Below are 22,751 nucleotides of genomic sequence, written 5' to 3' on the forward strand. Positions count from 1 at the left end.
GCCCATGCCGAAAGAGGTTTTGCTGGGTCTGGATTCACACTCGTGCAGCTGCGGAGAGGCCGCACATGTGTGCGGCCCCTGGGATCACATCTCGGCAGATTTATTTATTCTTATCTGTATTTCCTTCCTTTTAGTTAGAAAAAACAAAGAGCTGAATTCCTTCATTTTCACGTCCATCCCAAAGTCACACAGCAGGTTTTCTTGCATGGCTGTTTGTCACCTATTCTTCGAATATTTGTACACTTTGTACTGAAGAGAAGATCTTCTGGATCTTCCTTATTTAGAAGTATACCTTGGAATTACTAGTACTTAGTGAACACTTTATAAAAATAAATATTAAAAGAAATAAAAGGAGATGACATAAAAGAGTTAAGAGAGGAATAGAGAAAGGGAAGGAAGAAGACTTAAAGAGGAAAAGAGGAAGGGAGGGAAGAAATACTGGATTTCATCCTAATGGGTGTAGAATGATAAATTTTATTCTGCTTATTTGCATTAGGGATGGAGTGATAGCACAGCAGGTAGAATATTTGCCTTACATGTGGTCGACCTGGGTTCTATTCCTCTGTCCGTCTGGGAGAACTTGGCAAGCTACCAAGAGTATCTCGCCCACATGACAAAGCCTGGCAAGCTCCCCGTGGCGTATTCAATATGCCAAAAACAGTAACAAGTCTCACAATGGAGATGTTACTGGTGCCTGCTTGAGCAAACCGATGAGCAACAGGATGACAGTGATACAGTGATGGAGTATACCTTTTGTGGAAAAAAACGCATATTTTTTTAATAATATCTTTATTTCAGATGGACACAGAAATACATTTCCTAGTTGTTGCATGGAGATAAAAATCTAGAAATCATGTCTTTCTGCCTGTACATGAGTTGAATATTGACACGTTTATGGAAGGAATTTGGCACATGGTAGGCTACTTAGCATGCTATATGAATAAAACATATGTTTAGGGGAAAATATGAAGTTTCAGCTCAAATTCTTGAGAGATGTTTCAGACCACTTGGAGAGGGGTATCTTTTTATTCTGAATGATGTCATCTTTTGATGTTGATATAAATGTTCCCCAGAATGCTTCTAAATCCTTTAGTTCCTTCTTAGTCTTTTTTTTTTTTCAGCTCTAAATTACTCTCAATACATGGATCTTTATTTTGTAAGAAAAGAACTATGGGATCCTATTTTGGGGACTATGGACACTATTTGCTTTTTTATTACCTTTGAACAAAGCAGCAGCATCAGAAATTAAATATATAATTTGGTTTTGACCTACAGGCTTTGCTACTTAAAACTTTATAACGTTAAGAACGATAAAAGTAATTATTAGAATGAAATGCACCTGTCTTTGGGCACGAGTAAACATTTCTTACGTTTCCCTCAGATATACATATCCAATTTATCTTCAGCTCTTTTATATTCATGACTGGGCACTGTGTCATGGCCTCCTCCTCCTCTTCCTCCTCCTCCTCCTTCTCCTCCTCCCCCTCTTCTTTTGTTGCAGGAGAGCTCAAAACTGACAGAGACATACCGACTCCAGCAGGAATACCTCAGAAGTGACAACACAGAATTAGACTATGAGTGCTTTCTGTCAACCTTGACTTTGTTACTTTTGGAGGTGATTTGAAAATACTTGGATAAACCTACTTTTGTATTCACTTTGATTAAATCACAGTTTTTATAGTGAAATGTTTACACACTACTTAGAGACAGAAAGACTTGAAAAAGAGAGCAACAAGAATGTTCCCCTTGTAACTTTAGGAGATAAAGGCAAATATTTGAGGGTTTGAGTTTCCTGTTTTCATAGTCACTTAAAGATAATAAAATTAAAATTCTCATGGAAATAATAGTGAGATTTCATATTACACCTTTTCTCTGTCATATAAAGATAGCAGTCAGTAGAGACAAAATACTTGGGTTTCAGAAAGTTGGAAACTGAACAACTAGTGAATTTAATTAGGACAGCTCCTAATTTGAGCCAGAATTATGAAATGCATTTATAATTTAAGTTACTCAGCAGGAACACTGTATCATATTGATGATGTCAAGGGCTTATGTTGCACTTGTAAAAATTGATTAAGATCCTTAATGTACCAAATAACTCAGCCTCAGAGGGATGATCTTGCTTTGAAAGAGAGCAGCACAGGAATTTTGAAATGTCAAAATTTAGTATCAATCAAGTAGCTTAAATGAGTTACTAGGATTGGTTTATGTGTCATCTTAGCTACCCCCCCATCCTATCTAGTTACTGAATGATTGATTGGCATTCCTAAAGTGCAAAATAATTTCAATAATTAGATTTTAAAATTAACTGCTGGATGTGTTTATGACCTTTTAATAGTGCAGAGTATGAGAAGAGCGAGTTCGGAGAGTATGAAGTGTGTTTTAAAGCCCAATTTGGAATTGAATTTGGAACCTGAACTACTCTTTGGCTTGCCCATTTATTTTTCTATACATGAATCTGCTGTTGACCCTGAATGAAACAGAACTGAAATACATTAGGGATAAAGAGATGAGAGCTGGGTGACGAAACGCTAATTTAGTCTTTGCCTCTGATTACTTGTGACTTGGGGGCTTCAGCACTCAACACCTTTGCCCTCTTCCTTGAGTTGGGACTCTCCAAGGCTGAGTCTGTGAGCATGTATTCCTTAAATTTTCAGCAACAGTACAACAGGGACAAGTGAGTCAGATGATTATTTGAAACTGTGACAGTGCAATGTACTCCTCGCCTTGGTGTGTCTGTTAACTCAAGATTGCAGTAGGAAGAATCAATGATATCTGCATTTATATACCTATCCATCATTATCTATGAATATTGGACTGCTATCACAATTTAATGGGTTCAGAGCCATTCATTAACTTAGCTTTATGTATTTTCATGGTGCTGAGTTCAGAGAATTATTTTTTCAAAGGATTTTCACAAACTGAAAATGACTTGCAGTCACATTAATGCAAGCAAGTAAATTGAACACACTCAGGTGAAGAGTTTAACACAAGCATTTGATGTTTGTACTATAAGAGTTTAGGGTATATTTGAAGTTAAGATTTCTTTCCATGTGCATTTTGTCATGTTTTGCTTCTTAGAAGGGATTTACAAATATTTCCAGGAACTCTTACTATTCTAATGCTTATGTGTTCTTTAATATTTTGGTGACAATGTCACTGAAGTGCAGAAGCACTGATGCTAGTTAGTATTAAGAGTCTGCATAAACAAGTGGGAGGTGGTAGTTTCATATTTCTACCCCTTGTCAACATTGATATAATTTGAGTTTGCTACATGATTGTTGTGCTTAATTGCCTGTTTTATCAGTCACTGCTGTTGAAGTTATTACTTTAATAACTGTACCACTAATGTGGCCACACCTTTAAATAATCTAACACTGTCAAGTAGGCTGTCTCAATTAGATGTTAGGTGACCTAAGGAAAATATGTTTCTATAATTCTAAGGTTTTATGAATGTGTTTATAAGTATCAACTGTTATGAGTTTATCTAAGAAATAGGTAAGGTTATATATGGGTTTGGGAGAAGTGTGAGATATCTATTAATTCATTTTATTAATATAGCGGTGGCAAAGTAGAAATCAATAAATATCGCTTCTAAGAGAAAATATGATAGGAATATGTATTTATATAGAAGTATATTATTGTTATATGGCTGCATACAAATTTGTCTACACATGGTTTTTAGAGCGATAGCACAGCGGTAGGGTGTTCACCTTCCACTTGGCCGACCCGTGTCTGATTCATCCGTCCCTCTCGGAGAGCCCAGCAAGCTACCGAGAGTATCACACCCGCATGGCAGAGCCTGGCAAGCTATCTGTGGCATATTCGATATGCCAAAAACAGTAACAATAAGTCTCACAATGAGAGACCTTACTGGTGCCCGCTCGAACAAATCAATGAGCAATGGGATGACAGTGACAGTGACATATATCCTCTATAGATATGTATATTTCTAAAATTCACTATATGTGTGTTCACTTAGTAGGCTTAAGCATTATGGATTAGCCAAAAAAGAAAAAAAAAATCATGGATTAGAGAGGCATTCTGTCTCAATGTAGAATGTTCAGCAAGAGTAGAGGAGGATTGGTGCTGGAGCAATAGCACAGCGGGGAGGGTGTTTGCCCTGCATGTGGCCGACCTGGGTTTGATTCCCAACATTCCATATGGTCCCCTGAGCACCACCAGGGTAATTCCTGAGTGCAGAACCAGGAGTAACCCCTGTGCATCGCCAGGTGTGAACTAAAAAGAAAAAAACAAAAAGTAAAGGAGGATTAAGCGCTAAGGTATTGGCCTGAGGGACTTGCTTGTGTTTGGTCGGGAGGAATGTTTCGAGCACAACTGTGATGCCACACAGAGGTTATTTATGCAGTGCCAAGAGGAATGGGATGTGTCTTATTTAACTGAGAAACTCACACAGTACTGAAGAGCCAGACTTTCTTTTTTGTTGTTGTTTTGTTTGTTTGTTTGGGGGGCCATACCTGGTATTCAGGGGTTAGTTCTGATTATATATCCGGGGATCATTCCTGGAAGTGCTCTGGGGACCATATGGATTGCTGGGGATCAAACTGGAGCTGGTCGTGTGCAAGGCAGACACTCAATACACTCCACTCTAGCTCTGGCCCCGGGAGTCAGACTTTTCGCCTGTGAGTGAATGGTAAAGAGTAGGAGGCAAGGTGCAGGCACCACAGATGACCCACCTGATGGGATGAGGGACACAGATGGAACACACATGGATGAGTCAGGACTCGGGAGAAGGAGGGAACCCAAGAGCCTTGGCGTTTTGGTGGTTTCATTGGGTAAAAATTTAATTATTCTTCCCGAAAAAAAAGAAATTAGAGTCAACATACTAAACTTAACATCTCTATTGTCAATTCAATAGACTTTTAAGCAGTGAATTGATGTCACCATCTAAATCAAGCATTTAATCAATGTTAACACTTTAATTGGAACTAGGTTTGTGTTCCTTGTTTTTCTTAAAGGTGAACTTCTACAGTCCCAGGACCATGATAATTCCATTTTACAATTTCACATAGCTTTCAATTTAATTCTATTTTATGCGTTATATTGCTTGGAAATCTTCACAGAATGTCTTTATTATCCAATCCAATAATTTCCAATAACTTGGAAATCATTCCAGAAGTGGAGTACACACATTCTTATGCTCACTGTATCACTGTCACTGTCATCCCGTTGCTCATCGATTTGCTCGAGTGGGCACCAGTAACTTCTCCATTGTGAGATTTGTTGTTTTTGGCATATTGAATATGCCACAGGTAGCTTGCCAGGCTCTGCCGTGTGGGTGGGATACTCTCGGCAGCTTGCTGGGCTCTCCTAGAGGATGAAGGAATGGAACCTGGGTAGGCCGCATGCAAGGCAAACTCCTTACCCACTGTGCTATCACTCCAACCCATTTTTTTGCTCATATACTGGAATTAAACAAGAAAGAAAGTGACATCTGTGTCAGAGACATCCTTGAACAACCAGGCTTACATATACTTTAGTCATTGTCTTCTGTTGCATCACTGATTTCACAGCAGTGTGAGAAAAGTAGTTTATGTCTCTTTAGAAATGTTTCACTGAAGTACAGCTCAAATGTGGCAAAGCATCTATATCTAAGTGTGTTAAGTAACACTGTAGCACTGTAGCACTGCCATCCCATTGTTCATTTGCTCGAGCGGGCACCAGTAATGTCTCCATTGTGAGATTTGTTGTTACTGTTTTTGGCATATTGAATATGCCACGGGGAGCTTGCCAGGCTCTGCCCTGTGGTCGTGATACCCTCGGTAGCTTACCAGGCTCTTTGAGAGGGAGGGAGGGATCGAACCAGGGTCAGCTGCATGCAAGACAAATGCCCTATTTGCAGGGCAGAGCAAATCGATGAGCAACGGTATGACAGTGACAGTGATTTATTATTTATATTATATTAATTATCTACTGAGAGTATCCTGCCCACACAGAGAGCCTGGCAAGCTCCCTGTGGCATATTTGATATGCCAAAAACAGTAACATTGATGGGTCTCATTCCCCTGACCCTGAAAGAGCTTCCAATGTGGTACTGTTGGGAAGGAAAACGAGAAAAGAGAGGCTGCTGAAATCTCAGGGCTAGGATGAATGGAGATGTTACCGGCACCTACTCGAGCAAATCGGTGAACAACAGGATGACAGTGATACAGTGATACAGTGAATTATCTATGTTAATTTATCTTTAATGATTATGGAGACCATTTTCAGCAGTGCATGAAGCAACCCTGGGGTGCTCTTTTAGAGCCTTACATGTGAAAGTGCTGTGCTCTACTGTTTGTCTATGTCACAGCTCCACTTTTATTTAATTTTAGTTAAAATAAATAGAGATAAGCTTCAAGTTTACATCGCTGAAACTCTCCTTGTGATTATATGACACTGAATTCACTCCAAGTCAAAGTCCATTTCTGCCCTTTGCCAGGTACTGCACCCTGGTTTGACTTACTCTGTTCCTCTCTCCCCCTTCTTCCATTTTGGTAACAACTAGCTTTAAATCTGAAAGCTCGGTTTTGTTTTATTGAATTCCTGTGTTTGGTTTTTCTCTCTACCACTGGATATGAGTGAGATAATGGAACATTTGACTTTCTCCACCTGACTATTTCACTAAGCATAACACCCTTGAGGTCCAGCCTTGTTGATGTGAATGGTGGAATACACAGACAGGCAATCAGACAGACAGACAGACAGACACACACACACACACACACACACACACACACACAAACACATGCCATTCTTCTGTAGCCATTTATCAGTGTACTGACTAGGTTATTTATATGTCATGCCTATCATAAGTAGGGATTCAGTAAACTTGGGAGTGGATATAGCTCTTTGAATTTTGTTTTCCCAGGAGGAATCAGATTAGGGTTTTGTGAGTCCTACTCACATAGAGATGTTAATCACAAATCATGCAAACTCCAATGACTGTGTTCTCCTGCCCCCTCTGAATAGAGAGGAACACGTAAGGATTATCTCACCTGATGATGAATTAATAGTTTAAAAATATTTTGGACTCATTACTCAGAAGTAGAAGAGCTGAATGAATTATAGGAATTTCTATATATCACCATATGCTCGTGACTGTAACTTTTATCCAAAACAAGTGTGGGTGAGGATGTGGGGAGGAGAGATCTCTTGGTGGTATTATACAGGTGATGGAAATTGGTGTGGCCATTCTGGAAAGCCATATGGAGATTCTCCCCCCCTCCCACCAAATCTCTATTTTAAATGATCCTTTCTCTTATGCTTCTTGTTTCTCATCTCCCTGATCCTGTACATAATTTTGGTGATCATAACTTGTGGAACCAAAGGTTAAAATGATTGCTACCAATCTCCTGATTTTTCAGTCAATTCTTCAAATTTTCCAACTGAATCTCAAACAAAAATTCAATTGTAATGAGGTCTTTTCCAATTTGGAAATTGACACCATTTTTCTTGCATTTTTGTTACTGACTTAGCCCAGTGGGAGTTTTCCAACGGTGGCCGTATTTCTCTGTGTTGCTCCCCAGGGCTGAGCCAGGGCGAACAGGGGACAGTCCTGTAGGTGGGATGCCACTACACGAGACCAGGGACCCACGGTGAAATGGTGATACAAGAAGAAAACAGTTTGCGAGGGGGAGAAGCATGTTTAGAAAAAGGTTTAGAAACACTAAGTTAGACCATTCCTGAAATCTTGAATAAAAATGAGAGTGGGCAGCTATCTCTTTATTTCTGAAGTTAAGTGGAATTCTTTTGAAATTTTATTTTCGTGGTCTGTGCTGAACTTCTTTTACTTCTGGGGCCACATCTGATTGTGCTCAGGGTTCGAATCTGACTCTGTGCTCAGAGGTTGCTCCTCACAGGTGCGGGACTGTGTGTCGGGGCAGGGATCAGCACTGGGTTAGCCTGTGCAAGGCAAGCACCCTACTCGCTGTAGTACTGCCTGGGTCACTAAAATTGCTTTGTGAAAAATAAACCTTACATTTTCTTTCAGAAATTAAAAGCAAACCCTACAGAGAGGATGTGATAAGAGGCTTTGTGGACCCCTCCTCCCAGGAGAGGGCTGAGGGGAGGGGGGAACGAGGAGGGAAGTAAAGTCAGCCAGCAGGTCTTATGGGGGCTTCTGGGCTCGCCCAACAGCCCAGCCCTGGGCCAGGTACCCTCCTACTGCAGCCAGGAGGCAGCCGACGGCGGCCTTCTGTGAGGGAAGAGGAGTGCGCATGAGGATACCACCTAAGGGAAGAGAAAAAATGCTCTCACTAGAACACCAATCACCTCACACGACACACATATATACAACATATAGAGGTTATATTAATAAATAATTATTGATTTTCTTAATAGTCATAAAAACTACTCCTGGCAGGGGCAGCTTTTTTATTTTTGTGGCAGTGAGCATGTGGAAATTGGGGTTCCTAAGAACCATGTCCAGGCTGTAGTTATGTTTTTGTTTTTTGTTTATTTGTTTTGACTTTTGGGGTCACACCTGGCGATGCACAGGGGTTACTCCCGGCTTTGCACTCAGGAACTACTCTTGGCGGTGCTCAGGGGACCATATGGGATGCTGGGAATCGAGCCTGGGTCAGCTGCGTGCAAGGCAAACTCCCTACCCACTGTGCTATTGCCCAGCCCCATGTCCAGGCTGTAGTGAGGGGACTCAGTGTGTGCTGTTTTGATGTTATTGAATGGGTCCAGCTGGAAGCACAACCAAAGTGTCTGAAGATAAGAAACGGGGCTCCTGGACCAGAGGGGCTTCACATGAAAGGAACTAGAGGTCTGGAGGCCCCCAAAGTCCCTCCCCAAAGGGCCTCTCCAAAGGACCTGTGTGACATTCATTCCACACCTAGTATTGGGGGTTCCGTGGAAACATGCTCCCTTTCTCTTGTCTGACCTTGACTCCCTCCTGGTGAGGTGGGGAGGAATCATGTAGGGAGAGAGTTGGCAGGAACAGACGCCAGCGGTACCCGCTCGCATGGCAGCACCGGGGGCAACTGTACAGCAGGAGGAAGAAGGAAAAGCACTGCCTTCAGAAAGACTTGGGGGTCTCATCATTGCACTGAATTTGAGATTTTCTGCATGAAATGAATCTGCAATGTCATGGGGGTTTCCATTACTAATCACTGCCACTGTCATTGTCACTTCATCCCGTTGCTCATCAATTTGCTCCAGTGAACACTAAAAACGTCTCCTTTGTGAGACTTGTTGTTACTGTTTTTGGTATATTGAATACACCATGAGTAGCTTGCCAGGTTCTCTCAGAGGAGAGGAGGAATCGAACCTGGGTCGGCCGTGTGCAAGGCAAATGCCCTACAGCTGTGCTATTGCTCCATTACTAATAAAGTAATAATACTTTATTAACATAACTTCTATATGTTTTATGTATGTCTTGTGTCAGACGATGGTTGAGAGCATTTTTTCTCTCTAATTAAGTGGCTATGCTCCCATTTTTTTTTAGAATACGTGCCCATGTGTGCATATCTCTACTATCTTCCCAATACTGGGATGTTAAAAATTAAAGTTTCTAGTATATTCTCTATGGTTTGTTTTAGTAAAATGTTAAAATCATCCTTCAGGTTAATTATTACCTTTTCATATCTCTTGAGTTTCCACTTTTTAACAACAGCTTCCCCCATACTGGTATTATACCAATTGCTTTTAGGCTTGCTTTTATATTTTCGTTTAAAATCTTTAGATTATTGATACTTCTGTAAAAATAGTCTTCTCATAAATAGAGTAGGAGGATTGAGTATATATTTTCTTTTAAATACATGATCTGGGATTTCCAAATATGTGTGCTACATTTATTATATATTTGATGCATGCACTCTGCTATTTCTACTTACTTTATTCTCTTCTATTGCTCCTTTTATGATGCATACTTCTTATATTTGTCTGAAAATCCTTATTTTTCATATTTTGCTGCAAATCCTTGCAGATTTTATCTTCCCCATAACATTTAAAATAATATATAAAATTTAATATAAAGTTCCAAAAAGAATTAAAGTTTTGACTGAAGTTTTATTAGGTTTATATATTAACTTTTGATATGTGTATGTTTTTGTTTACTTTTGCCATTTTGCCATTTTTGGATATAGACCATCTGGCAGTCTTTCTATTCATTGCATTTTGCTCTCTGTACTTCTAACATTTTTTCCTCATGACTCCTTCACTTGTGTCATTATTATTGAATTCATTTCCATTTTCTGTATAGATGTTATTGCTCTTGCAATGAAACTTTCCACAAGTAGTAATTTGGTCCTCCAAGACTCCAGGAAGCAAGCTTTAGTGAAACATCTGTCATTATGAGCTAAGGAAAAGGCCAACAACAGGTGACAGTCTCTTTTGAGCAACTTGGCAGGTGTTGAGTCATTGTAATACCATAATGTTAGAATTCCTTCAACAAAGCTTTACAGGATTCTTATTATTAAGTCCCAGGATACTATACTCAACAAAACTGCAACGATAAAAAACTCCTTGCATTTAAAAGATTTCATATTGTTGTAAGAAAGACGATAGCAAGAGCAGTAAATAATATACACTATGTTAAATAATATAAATAATATATACTATGTTAAATAATGGACAGGTGCATGTTTTAGTGTGCAGATCATTACAACATGCCAGTCGACCAAAAGCTTACATTCGATAGACTAGGAACACTCGTAAAAGCTATTAGAAGCCCCCCAAAAGTCTCTGTCCCTCTCATAGAGTTTGGAAAGGTACCGAGAATATCTCACTGGCACGGCAGAGCCTGGCAATCTACCCTTGGCATACTCGATATGCCAAAACCAGTAACAATGACGGTCCTCATTCCCCTGACTCTGAAAGAGCCCTCAATATGCCATTGGGCTACACTAGCACGCGACAGGGACAAATGGAGACGTCACTGGCGTCCGCTCAAGCAAATCGATGAACAACAGGACAGTGATACAGTAATACAGTGATGTTAAATAATGCTGAAAATGAAGGAGAACAATAATTGCCAGAAAGGAGATAGGAAGTGCTGGGTGGACTGGAGATTTACATCTACAGAGAAGAGCATTAAAGAGACAGGTGAGGCAGCCTAACTCTTAGGAAGAGACCTGGACATTTCAGCAGCTGAAGGTCTTATAACTGAAATTGCTTTTATTTAAGTGAAATGGAAAGCCAGAAAAGATTTAGTAGAGTCATGAAATGGACTCGGTTAAATGTATTCTTTTCGCTCTGGGTTGAGACTAAGCTAAGGGCGGTAGCTCTTACCCTGGTCAGAGATGGCAGCAAGGTGATGGGAAGTGATAAATTCTGGAGCTATTTTGAAGGTAGAACAGGAAAGATTTGCTGGCTGAATGAACGTGAGGTGTGAACGAAGCAGAGGAGGCAGGGCTGACACCCTTTATTTTTGTCTGGATGCTGGGATGGTGGATACAGGAAGAAATAGACTTGGGCAGGGACTGGGATTAGGAGTTCTGTCCTGTCTGCGCCATTCAAAAACATGCTTATCAGCAACTGAGGTAGCTGCAGTGTCAATGGCTGTTGAGTGTGAACGTAGGGCAAGGAAAGACAACACAGTGTTGAAACCTTAGTAACGTGGCTGATCCCCCACAACATGAAATTGGAGCTTACCTACCAAGTCTGACAGAATAAGGAAGAGGACCAAGGGCTGGCACTTGGACTTTGAGGTGTCAGCTGAGAGAGGATAGCACTGCCTTCTCATTGTTCATTGATTTGCTCGAGCGGGCACCAGTAACGTCTCCATTGTGAGACTTGTTGTTACTGGTTTTGGCATATCGAATACGCCACGGGTAGCTTGCCAGGCTCTGCTGTGCAGGCTGGATACTCTTGGTAGCTTGCCGGTCTCTCTGAGAGGGATGAAGGAATTGAACCCAGGTCAGCTGCGTACAAGGCAAATGCCCCACCCACTGTGCTATACAAAAAAGACTGAGAAGGGACCAGGCAGGTCAAAGAAATACCAGCCCCAAATGTTGTGCTGTAAGGTAAAGTGAGGCTGTGGCAGCAGAACCACTGAACACTTCATTAAGATGATGAATGAGAATTGACTGTTGTCTTTGGAAACATAATTTACTGATGTCGTTTATAAGAGCGGTTTTAATGAAGTGGTTTAGGAGCAAATTCACAGCAGTGATTCCAGGAATTTGATAAAGAAAATTAAGATAGATCTGCTTTTTTTTTTAATGGAGTTTTGCTTCAAAGAATAGGAGCAGTATGGGACACTAACTGGAAAATGAAGATCAAGGGAGATTTTTTTCATATAAGAAATATTATAACATTCAGATACTTGGGAATATAAACAAGTAAAGAAAAAAAAATTTATGTTCCAGAAAACAGGAAGAGCATAAGTAGAGTGATGTTTTTGAGTAAATGAGAATGAATGACACTTATCTTTAGAGTAAAAGATTGTCTCAACTACAAACAAGGACATCTAAAGAACCTAGACTCATTTCCAAGCTGATGGCAGAGGTGACTGTAGGAGCTTATGGAATTTTCCTTCTGGTTGTTTCAGTTTTTAAGTGGTGTATTTTTTCAAAAATATTCTTGGTGGAGACTATAACGTGCACATTATGTTATGTTCAAATAACAGTGGTTTTAACTTCATTTCTAATTTGAATCAGTTTTGATGTCAACTTGGTGTGGATTGGACTTCCAACGCTTTCCAGAACAATAGAGGCAAAATTGGTAAAATGATCAGATATTAGCTCTTTTACATAAATTATTCACATTTCTCTCTTCTCCTTCTGGAACAGCTATGATGTGAAATTTGTTCCTAATGATGTTGTCACACAAATCTCTTATCTATGCCAGGGCCAGCAGTGGAATTCGAGCATAAACTTATCTGAGCAACAATCGACGGCTCACACTTGCAGAATTGATTTAATTCCTCTGGCTCTGAGATTCTGTTCTGAGATTCATGTTCGCTTGGTATTTGTGGCCACACGTGTCCTAGAGAAGTGGTAACGCCAATGGTATCAAAAGTGATTGGCGTCTGTTGATATCTGTTAGTGTATATGAACTTGAAGCCTTTGAAGACCTGAGATGTGACTGGGGATAATGTCAAGTGCACCTCGGAACTTGTATTTTAGATCACAGATGCTTAACAATATCTTGGCAGCTGGGGGCTTTATATGACCAGAGCTTCTAGTCCTGCACCTTCCCTGAATTACAACAGGTCTGTGTGTGGATGTAGCACTGTAGCACTGTGTTCCCATTGTTCATCGATTTATTCAAGCAGGCACCAGTAACGTCTCTCAGTGTGAGACTTATTGTTACTGTTTTTGGCATATCAAATATGCCACAGGTAGCTTGCCAGGCTCTGCCATGTGGGCAGGATACTCTCAGTAGCTTGCCAGGCTCTCTGAGAGGGATGGAGGAATGAACCCAGGTAGGCCTCGTGCAGGGCAAATGCCCTACCAACTGTGATATCACTCCAGTCCATGTGTGTGTGGATATAGACAGAATTAATGAATAGGAATAATAGGATGCTGGTGTCTCCAACACCATACTCTACCTCTTTATTTGATTTTCTCCTCTTAGCAAGTTAATCGGCAGGCTATCGAGAGTATCCCACTGTAGGATGACATTACTTTGTCCTTTCCCTCCTTGCCACAAGTAGCTTGTCCCGGTTTTCCCCGGAGTTTAGGCTTACCCCAGTCACACCCATCAAGGTGTTCCCGAATGAATCTCTCCCATCCCTTTGTTTAGCTTTCCCTTTGTTTAGCTATAATCACTTCTCCATGCTCTCTTCCCCAAAAGAGTTAATCCGCAGTTAATCCAAGGCTTTCCCTTAATCTGACTCTGCTAATTTGCAAGGTCAGACCTTCCTAGGATACTGAATTTATATTATATAAGTTAATATTGCCTTTCTCCTCTTCTTGTGCCTTTTGAATAATTTACTTTAAAGCTATGTCTGTTTTGTATAGACACAAGAAGACAATATTATGTTTTTATAACTTGGGAATTAATTGGCCTCGAATATTATTCCCTCCCGGGCATCTGCTTTCTCGACTTAAGCCTCAGTTGCCCTCAGTTCCTAGCACCCCAAAGTAGGGTCCCCGACGTGGGACGGGAAGGATCCAGGGCACGCGGTGAGTTATGTGCTGCCCTGGCATCGAGATGGGCCTGGCCAAAGTGCCTAATGCTTAACTATAAGTTAAGAGCTTGATCATAGACAAATGCTGTCATGATCCAATAGTAATTATGAGACTGGGACCCTGCCAGGGATAGGAAAGACTGATCTGGCCTGAGCACTGTAGTCTGAGATTGAGATGGCCCCAGGAGAGCAATTCTATAAGCTTTAATGCAAGGCAAGCTACCCGTGGGCGTATTCAATATGCCAAAAACAGTAACAACAAGTCTCACAATGGAGACTCTACTGGTGTCCACTCGAGCAAATCGATGAACAACCGGACGACAGTGCTTATAGTGCTTACAGCAAGCTAATAATGTTTGGAAAGTGAGACCTGCTTGCTAGCAGCTATTAGTGGGATGGGTATAGCCGCCTTTGTTTCCTTGGTTCAGCAAATATCTAGCAACCAGGACCTTGCTCTTTATTGGGCCAGAATGTTGCGACCTGACTCAGACACATGGTGCTCAGCCAGCTACCAGCCACCAGAAACTATGTTCAACCCTAGCCTTGACTCTGATTTCAAGTCCTCAATTACTTTACTTGGTAATCCAAGGGAAATGAGCATAGAACTATAATAAAACCAATGCTGTTTATGGATGACATGAAAATATGTCACTATATCACAGATAAAGTGAAAAAGTATCTCTGGCCAAAAAATACTCAGTGGAATCCTCTTCTGCCAGAAGAAAGATGAAGTCCTGTCTTTTTTGTAGCAAAGTGTTACGCTTGTAGTATATAGATTATAGTATAAGTGACTTATACTAGAGTGTAATGAGTTATGACGTGGGACAGTTACAGATGGTTTCCCTTTATATGGAATTGACCTTACTACATGTTACAGTCAAAGTCTTAGGGGAAAAAACGTGGACCAGAAAAAAACGGGAAGGGATAAATTAGAGAACATAATTTAACAGCCACTGTGCAGCAATGTTCTGCTCATTCTTTTTTTTTCCCTATTTATTTATTTATTTATTTAGTGAGTCACCATGAGGGTACAGTAACAGATTTACACATTTTCATACTTGTGTTTCCCTCATACAATGTTCGAGCACCCCTTTCTCTACCGGTGTCCATTCTCCACCACCAGTGAACCCAGTATCCCTCCCACCTCCCAATCCCATCCCCTCTCCCCCCGAATGTTCTGCTCATTCTTTTGCTGGCTCTTGTGCCCTCCCCACCCTACTCCTGGCTGTGCTCGAGGATCCTGGTCCTTAAGGGATGCTGCATGTGGAACCCGCGTTGGCACCATCGGAGTGAGGCGGGCCCCCCCGCCTGTTAGACTGTTTCCCAGGGGCCCTGCTCATAATCTTTAAGAGAATGAAACTTAAGTCTGAAAAACCACTAGCAGCCTCAAATAAAACCGATGGAAGGAAGTCCAGGGAAGCTTATTTTCCTTTGCCATAAAATCCCGAGAGGGACCCCAGGGCTGATACAGATATTGTGACTTGGAACATGAGGGAACCGAGCCCTCTGCCTGGCTGCTGGCATGCATCGTTCGGCACGGGTACTCTGACTTGAGCCATCTGATGAGTCTCAGACAGCAGGGAAGAGAGCGCCCAGTGTTGGGAGACTTCCTCTGAGGACATTTCCGGGAACCTGTGCCATGGTGCTGTGCACACACAGTTTGGACGTACCTTGCTGAATGGATTCCCAGAATGCATCATGTATTGCCATGGATGCAGCTGGAAGTTGCTCTCCAGGGACCGAGGAAGAAGGAACAGACTTCCAGGGAGCAACGGACAGTTGTTTTCCAAACCTTCTCCTAATTTTGAACAGTATCTTCTCATTCTAATTCTTAGCTCTTAGAGGCATGTCACATTTATTTTTATTCTTTTATCACTTTGCAGAGCACAAATAAAGATTAGATTTTATATCGATTATTTATACTTACTTTCTTCAGAGAACCTAAAATCGGCAAATCGGCAGGTTTCCTCCAGTCTTTTAGCTGTAATCCAATTGTGATAACTTCAAGCCACATTTTCAGATACAGACTACAATGAAATTTAGCAAAGTGCTCCTATTATTTTCTAAACGACTGCGTTCTATTTGGGGGGACACATTTCTTTCTATGCTAGCACAGGAATTCCATTTTGTTCAACAGTCATGGATACCCCTGGTGTGACACTGTCAGAAATCAGTGTGTAGCACTCCTGTCTTCTGGGAACTGGCCATTGAGGAGGGAGGGAGCTGCATAGGAACCCTGAGCAGCACAGGTGGTCATCTGAGGTACAGAGGACATGGACAGAGAGTTGAGAGTTGACAGTAGGAAGTGATTTGTAGCACAGATCGGACCTTCCAGTACATATTTTAATGACCCTCACATGACAAATCAGAGATCATCTGATATTTTAAATGGATGAAATTTCTTGAGTGAGGCTGGTGCAGTCCCCGTGTCTGTGTGCATTTTGCGTCCATTGTCCTCTTGGGTTCAGACATGGGGGAGGCGGTGACTTGATTTCTGCTGTCCCTTTCCTCCTCTGGGTGGACTGAAAAGTGAATGTCCAGCCCAAGCGATAGCACAGCGGGGAGGGTGTTTGCTTTGCATGTGACCGCCCCTGGTTCGATCCCCAGTATCCCATGTGGTCCCCTGAGCTCTGCCAGGAGTAATCCTGAGTGCAGAGTTAACCCCTAAATATCTCTGAGTGTGATAAGCCAGGAAGGAAGGAGGGAAGGAAGGAAGGAAGGAGGGAAGGAAGGAAGGAAGGAAGGAAGGAAGGAAGGAAGGAAGGAAGGAAGGAAGGAAGGAAGGAAGGAAGGAAGGAAGGAAGGAAGGAAGGAAGGGAGGGAGGGAGGGAGGGAGGGAGGGAGGGAGGGAGGGGGAGGGAGGGAAGGAGGGAGGGAGAAAGGAAAAATCTTTCCCTGAAGGAAGGGAGGGAGGAAAGGAGGGAGGGAGGGAGGGAGGGAGGGAGGGAGGGAGGGAGGGAGGGAGGGAGGGAGGGAAGGAGGGAAGGAGGGAAGGAGGGAAGGAGGGAGGAGGAAAAAATCTTTCCCTGAAAACCAGGACAGGGTTTTGGGGGATACCAAAACACCTGGAGGCTTGAGTGAATTCCCACTCCAGCCTAACCCCAAACCAGTTATGGCTCTTTGTTTTCTTCTTCCTCCAAGGCAAACTATTTTAAGAGACTTAACCAGTGTTAATTGGGCTTCCGCATTTGCATACAAAACAGTTCTGACAAATAGGTGTGATAACAATGCAGTGAGTGAGGAGGCTGATTCCAACCTACTTAGAGTTTCAGAATCCCTAACAGCCCCCCCCCCCACTTTGAACCTTCACGCAAGGCCTTTCTAAGTGGCATGTTTTGTGAGTAAGTGTCTCAACAAAACTAATGATTCTGTGAAAAAGTTTGTTGAAGAACATTGCTAATTATGTCCTGTGCCCTACATCTTGTGAAAAATCTCAGAGAAAGCTCCAATCAGGGAGCCCAGAGATCCTGTTGAAAGCCAGCACCACTCCTACTCACCTTTTGTTTGTTTGTGGAAACCAATTTCTCCCATAAAATTCTGTCCTGAGAAATGTAGTTTAAAACAATTTTAACTTTCAAAAAAAAGAAATTTTAATTTTCACCTGGAGGAAGATTCTAGGTTTCAGGTCAGGATTCATATGTAGATAATAGTTGTCTTTTGTGGTCTTTGAGTTTGATTTCTAGATTAAGAAAAGTGAAGAACGGCTGGAGAGATGGCCTGGGATGGGAGATGCGTGCTGAAAGTAGACCAGGGACCAAACATGATGCCCTCTTATTATCTGTATCGAAAACCGTGATGCCCCAAAGTAGAGAGAAGGAGGGAAGGTGCCTGCTGCACATGCAGAGGGTGGGGTGAGGGGGGTAGTGAAAGGGATACTGGGGACGTTGGTGGTGGAAAATATACACTGGTGGAGAAATGGGTGTTCCATTATTGTCTGACTGAAACCCAGTCATGAAAGTTTGCAACTGTATCTCACAGTGATTCCTTTAAAAAAAAAAAAAGTGAAGAAGAAATCTAATCTCCTAGACTGCGACCTCTTTCTTCCTGAAGCCAAGGCTTGTTAATATATTTTGCTGATCTTTGGAAATGAATGTCATAGCTGTTCAGATTTGTGACATATTAAAGATGATTATTATTCTGCATAATGAATGTGGCACTCTATAAAGTCAGCTGGAAAGGTGAAGTTCATCACAGAATTGCCTGAAAGCGTCCAGTGGGATGTGGACTTAATTCTCATATCAGCGTGCCAACCTGTGTTTGGAAAAAAAGGCAAAATTTATTATTTTGGAATAATTCCTGTCTTTCGAGAACAGTCTGATTATATTTCCAATTTATTTCACAGTGAGTAGGCAGAAAACTATTTTGGTAAAATTTGAAAGATTTATACGTTCTGAGAGGAAACCAGAATATGGAAAATCATATTAGAATTAGAGCATCTCTTGCCATTTATATTCTTTTCCAGTTATTTTCTAAATATATATTGCTGGAAAAAAAGGAAATATATAATTATAATTATAGCTGACTACATTAGAAACTATGCCATTTTAACATTTTTATTTGATAGCAAATTATATAAGTAAAATTTAAATATGTACACAAACAAAATTTGCAAAGAAAATTGTGACAGAAACTATGACTAATATAGATCCTCTAGTTCGGTCATTAGAAAATATCTTGGTCACAGTCCTTTTGAGTCAGGGGTGTATTAATTGTTCTATTATTAGGGTCTGTAGGAGGCAGAGTTCTGTTGCCCAATTTCAGAATCTGAGGGTGGTGCTCACCTCCTGTGATTCTTTGTCCTCATCAATGAGGCTGAATCTGCCTTTTGAAATAAAATGGAAACTTGGCTCTTTGCTCCTTTTGAAAGCTCTCCACCTGTCTGGCTGTATTTGCTATTATGCGCTGTGCAAATAGCTTTCTTAGGATGAGCTTTGCCTAGAATATAGGCCCTACAAAGGCATGGCAGTCTATTTTATTCTCTGTTGTATCTTAGCTCTCCAGAGCAAGAAACTCACAGTCTGTGTGAAGAAGACGTGGTGTGTGAATGTATGAATGAACAGAGGGTGTAATCATATAAATCCCCATTCAATACTTAGGATAGCAAAGTTTGACTAGTCTAATATAACACGGCGTTGCCTGTACATAAATGGAATTGTCCTTACAGATTATGTTGTGGGACCAATGGGAAGTGCCACCTGGAATATCTTTTCAGTGATGCATAAAATTAAACCATGAGTGGTTTGCTTTTCTTTTTCCACCTTGTCAGCTTTTTAGGTTTTTAAATACAGATTTTTTTTTTTAAAGGAAAGGGGATGTTGTCTGATAATGTTGACATTCAGTTGAGAGAGGTAACATAACCCATGCCACACATCTTAACAAGATCACTGCCTCTCACTTCTTTGGGGACCACCGTCACCCAGTGAGGTCTGGCTCCACCTGGGCTGTTAGAGTCGTTTTCTAACTAGGTCTCAGTTGACTGTGACTTCTATAAAGGAGCAACTTCTTTGTTCCTACTGTCTTGCCCAGAATTTTCCCTTTGAATTAAAGTAGATTATGGGTCTCCTGTATTTATGACTGCTCCTTCTTCTTCTATTTTTTAAAAATCATTTTAAAAACCTAATTGTGTGCCATTGCTTAGAAAGTCCCTGTAACCTGTGATTTCACCTTCAACATTTCATCTATTATCCTTCCCTCTGCCATCATCCCTCTTCCTGTGACTTTTCCTTACACTTCCCCTCACTTCATCCTTACCCTTCTTCTCCTATACCTGATTCTGACTTCCTCCCTACACTTCCTCTGACTTTCTCAACACTTCCTTTTCCTTACTGTATGTAGACTTCTTATTGCCCTTCCTTCGTGAGTCACAGTAATTTCGCTCCCCTTTAGATCTTTATCTGGATATCCTCAGTCGTTTCTTGCCTCTGTCAAGATTGTACAGATGTTGCTCTCTCCGTGGGACCGACCCACACTAAACAAACATACAACTATAACTCTGTCATCACTCTGCTGTATTTGAAAAGTATTTCCAAAGCATTAGCCAACCTCTAACATAATATAGAACTTTCTTGTTGTGTGCATGATTTGTCTGTCTTCTATACGTATATACTGAAGTACCAAGAATGGCTCTTGCACACAATAGATACAACATATAAGTGTATGGAGGGATGTCCCTGTACATGTATGTGGGTATGCCTATGTATTGGATATTGTACCAGGGGTCAAACCTAGGGATTCTTTTTTTTTTTTTTTGCTTTTTGGGTCACACCTGGCAATGCACAGGGGTTACTCCTGGCTCTTTACTCAGGAATTACCCCCTGGCTGTGCTCAGAGGACCATATGGGATGCTGGGACTCGAACCCGGGTCGATCGCGTGCAAGGCAAATGCCCTACCTGCTGTGCTATCTCTCCAGCCCCCAAACCTAGGGATTCTTGCAGACAAAAGTATGTTTCTTAGATTATACCTCCCATAATGTTTGCATAATTAATAGATATATAGGGCTGGAGTGATAGCACAATGGGTAGGGAGTTTGCCTTGCACGTGGCCGACCCAGGTTTGAGTCTTCTGTCCCTCTTGGAGAGCCTTGCAAGCTACCAAGAGTATCTTGCCCATAGGGCAGAGCCTGGCAAGCTACCTGTGGCGTATTCAATATGCCAAAAACAGTAACAACATGTCTCACAGTGGAGTTACTGGTGCCCGCTCGAGCAAAACGGTGAGCAATGGGATGACAGTGATACAGTGATAATAGATTTAGACAATTAAATTTGTGAAGGACATGAAAAATATTAGCAATGCCTGGAAACCCTCGTTGCCCTTTTAGATGGACAGTGGCCCATAGGAGGTGGATGTAGGTGCACAGCATCTGCCCGTCAGCCCCCTCCTGGGCCAGTCTAGGTGGTCATTCATTTAGCTCCTGAGTTGGGGACAAGCCCCTCCCATCATTCTCCAGCTTTATTCCTCCAGCTCCCCCTCCTCGAGCAGGGAGATGAACTAAGCACAACCAGCTTTCTCTCATGGAAGCTTCTAGCTGCAGCCCAGAGGCGTGTTTTGGGTGTGAACAAGGCTCATTCCCTGAGGGGAACGCTGTTAATTCTCCTATCTGGAAAACACTCCTGTGTCCTTCAGTGACCGCTGTTTGCCGATGACCCTTTCCCTCAAAGTGCAGCCAGAAGAGGACTGTGGAGATCTTATCAGAAGCTTTGCTGTCTCAGCAGTCCACTGGACTGCTGATAAGCCTGATGATCATTTGGGTCATGGACAGGCCTGCACCAAGGACTAGGAGAGAAATGCCAAAGACCTTAATAGACATACTCAAACCTATATTTTTTACAGGAAATTCTACAGTGGGCAGGATTTTGCCCAGGGATGTACTGATTAAGAGATAGGAAGCAAATTAAACTGAAGAGCTTATACTTTCTGGGGTGTTTTGGGGAGATATTGTGGAGGATGGTATTTGGGTCTCAGCAGAAGGTACTACTAAAACTATTAGTGGCGTTTGTACCCCGAATCATGGAAGGAGCACAGTGTAGAGAACCTGATGGCAACGGCAACAGGGAATTTGGAGTAGAACTCATTTTGCACATATTGATATCGTCTGGATTTTTGTGGGGTGATTGGATTACTTTAAAATTATCAACTTATTTTGTAGTGAATTATATAGCTGTTTTGTGCATCTTGAATTCCATGCCATCTCCCTTCCCAAATAAAAACAAGACCCCCAACCTACTGAAATTTTTTAAAGCCCAACAGTATGAATCTAAAGGCACTTCAATTTTGAGTGTTTCTCAGGGACCCTAATGTCATGACCTGTATCATACTCTTTCTGGAGAAAGGGTTCTCATCTCTTGCACATTTAAGTTGTTGGGGATGTGAAATGTCGTTTCTCTGATTTTCAAATTAGTTTTGCAAAGCTGGTCAAATTTCATTCCATCTTTCTAATTCTCTACCTGTCCCAAGAACAAACTTGTTCACACAGCTATGAAGGCAAATATCAAGGACTCTTCTGTTATAAGCATAGACTGGCCATATTTCAAGGCAAGGAGAGCATTTCTGAGTTCTGGAATGAAATAGAGGCACGCCGACGCCTCTCTTCATCCAGGCAAAACAGAAAGGGTCTCCCCTGGAATGGGATGGTGGGAAAAGAGGGTTAGGCTGAGCTCAATCTTGGGAAATCTGGGAGGGTTGAGAATCAAAGGGGTGAGGCCAGCTTGGAGCAGTGTCAATTATGGGTTTTCCCTTTCTTGGCCCTTCAAGTTTTCCATATCTATCACTGTTCATTGACTCTGCTGTTTGACTGGGAGCACTTCTGGGAGGGGGCAGGGAGGGGAAGCATCAGTCCTCCTTGGAGGGAGCAGGGAAGGTCTTGTCTTCCTTCCCTTCCTCCTCTTCCTGCGGGATGTGCACCAGTCCCAGGATGTTGGAAACAGGTGGAGGAGAACAGGGATCATGGGGGAAGTCACTAAACAAACTTTCATTTTTTTCCTCAGTGACATGTAGATTGGCAGCTGCCTGCTGGGAATCTATAAAGCACTTGACCCTAACCTAGGAGGTGAGAGGAGGGAAGAGAGAGAATCAGTTTTGGGGATGTTGCTGAGGGGAGTTGGGAGGAAGCCACGGACTCCCTCTGTGTGAGTGTGGCAAGAAAGAATGGTTTCCTCTCCATCCAGCAGC

General features: G+C 41.8%; 1 non-coding gene across 1 annotated transcript; it reads right to left on the bottom strand.

The window, feature by feature from the left end:
* Nucleotides 1-6,866: 6,866 nt before the first annotated feature.
* On the bottom strand, nucleotides 6,867-7,005 carry LOC129402954 (U8 small nucleolar RNA). Its single transcript, XR_008628967.1, has one exon. It is a non-coding gene; the product is annotated as a U8 small nucleolar RNA (small nucleolar RNA).
* Nucleotides 7,006-22,751: the final 15,746 nt, after the last annotated feature.

This window comes from Sorex araneus, chromosome 2 (assembly GCF_027595985.1).
Source record: "Sorex araneus isolate mSorAra2 chromosome 2, mSorAra2.pri, whole genome shotgun sequence".
NCBI classification, from domain to species: domain Eukaryota; kingdom Metazoa; phylum Chordata; class Mammalia; order Eulipotyphla; family Soricidae; genus Sorex; species Sorex araneus.